This window comes from Limulus polyphemus, unplaced genomic scaffold (assembly GCF_000517525.1).
Source record: "Limulus polyphemus unplaced genomic scaffold, Limulus_polyphemus-2.1.2 Scaffold4713, whole genome shotgun sequence".
NCBI lineage: Eukaryota > Metazoa > Arthropoda > Merostomata > Xiphosura > Limulidae > Limulus > Limulus polyphemus.
In genome coordinates, this window is record NW_013670323.1 from 78823 (window position 1) to 81432 (window position 2610).

Consider the following 2610-nt stretch of genomic DNA (forward strand, 5'->3'; position numbering starts at 1 on the left):
AAACAATACGGGGAAACTCCGAACGATTGACGTGAAGTATAAAATTCTGTTTCACATTTTCGTGCACACCTGTTTGAGGGCTATCTACACAAGCCGTCTCTAATTTTAAACTGGTAGCTAGTCAACAACACCCACTGCCAACTCATGAGCTACTCCAATTCGAATAATGGGATTTGACGGTTTCTCTTATAACGCATCTAGTGCCCCCAAATTGCAAGGCGCGATTTTATTTTACCTTCGCGGTAACGCGGCGCGAACCAAGGAACCTCGGATCCACAATCCGGCACGCTAAATTTTAGATCGTCTTCTGTCCGAGACTAGAGGTGAGGCAACTAATCAATAGCACCCACAGATCTACAATCCGGGAACGCTAATCTATAAGATATGAACCTCAATCTGGGATTAAATAAATAAATATATATGTTAAAAACAAACGAATACAGTTCATTCATCCATCACTTATTAATGAGGATTAGTAGGCATTCGGGATTATAGGGTTGAGGATTTTCTGAGAAACATCATCAATAAGCATTTGGGATTATAGGATTGAGGATTTTCTGAGAAACATCATTAATAAGCATTTGGGATTATAGGGTTGAGGATTTGTTTGACAAAAATCGTTAATAGAGATTCGGGATTATAGGGTTGAGGATTTTCTGATAAAAAGTATTAATAAGCATTTGGGATTATAAAGTTGAGGATTTTCTGAGAAACATCATTGATGTTCGTATAAAATTGTACATTTTCATAGAATATGAGGCTGTCTTTACATATTTTAGATGTGTTTCGTACATATGTGCGTGCCATTAATGGGGAGGTATGATTGTACCCCTTCTGTTTACGCGCGTGGTATGTTATAGTAGTTTTAAATATGTTTTTGTATTTCTTTACCTATGCGTATTCTTACCTTGTCTTACTTCGATTATTTTCTGTGCTGTCTATTGTTTATTTGCGTTAAAATGTTGACATAAACAAGTGCCCAAGTTCACCCATTCGCTTAATATACAGTCACAAAGTATAAGTTGATTTTATTCGACTCGGAAGTCACTCAGACTAGAAGGTCACTCTCACTGTCCCAAAGAATAAAATGTACAGATGTTTGGTCACCCCCTCTTCTCTTTAATTCTAGGACTTTTTTTTACTCTCAAGATTTAAAACCGCACGAAGCAGTTTCAAGGCAAGGACGACGAGTTTTTGAACAAGGGGATGAAGTTACGTGAGAGACAGCCATTAAAGTAAGTAGGAAGGAACGGTGCTGGTTGTTTTCAACAGCGATCGACAAAAGAATCCACGTGATTAGAAGTATCCGCACGTGCACGGGTGGAACGGCCATGCTTGCTGATGTCATTAGGCAAGATTTCACGAATTCTCTCATCCAGTTCATTTTCACTTAAGAACTGCGAGCTGACGTACACGTTCAACGTACGAGAAAGACAACGTGGTCTTCGGGGGTTACATAAGGGGGGTCAGATACGAACGCCTCCCTTCCCATCCATTTCAGTTTCACTTAGGAACTACTACCTGACGTGAACGTTCAACGAACGGGAAAGATAAAGGTGTTCCCTGGGAGTTAGATAAGGGGATATATATGTCCCCCGTGTCATTCTCTGGGAGGGGGGCTGAAATTACATGCCAAGTTTGGTGATAAGGGGGTCAGATACGAACGCGTCCTTTCCCATCCATTTCATTTAACTAATACCTGACGTGAACAGTCAACGAACGGAGAAGATAAAAGTGTCTTCAGGGAGTTAGATAAGGGGATATATATGTCCCCCGTGTCATTCTCCGGGAGGGGGGGCTGATATTACGTGCCAAGTTTGGTGGTAATTGGTGTCAAATAATGGCTTAGATCTGAGCTGCAACAGATTGCAAAATCTGCACACATAAAAATGTTGCATTTTTACCTAGAAATTTGCGTGAGAATCGTTACGACACTTTCGGTGAACCCAGTTTCAACACCACAATCTCAATCATATTAATGGTGTTTAGTGCACGATTCTTTTTCTTTAAACATTTGTACCTTAAAATGGTCAAGTGCGAAATATTGGTTTCTGATTTCAGCGATTACTCAGCAATACGGCGATTATATTAGAATCCTTTCTTACTCAGCAATACGGCGATTATATTAGAATCCTTTCTTACTCAGCAATACGGCGATTATATTAGAATCCTTTCTTACTCAGCAGTACGGCGATTATATTAGAATCCTTTCTTACTCAGCAATACGGCGATTATATTAGAATCCTTTCTTACTCAGCAATACGGCGATTATATTAGAATCCTTTCTTACTCAGCAATACGGCGATTATATTAGAATCCTTTCATGTCATGTAGCAGATTATCAAATGACTTTTTGCCTTCTCGTTGTCGAGAGGTTGTTAATCAAACCAAATAAAAAAAAAAACATTTACTACAACTGAGTTAGAAGGTTAATTTCGTACTTATCGGGTAATATTTCTAATTCAAGTGCAGCAGTCGGTTCATCTAGTCCAGGAGATGTTGCCAGTCTATATAGTCCATGAGATGTTACCAGTTTATCTAGTCCAAGAGATGTTACCAGTCTATATAGTCCATGAGATGTTGCCAGTTTATCTAGTCCAGGAGTTGTTG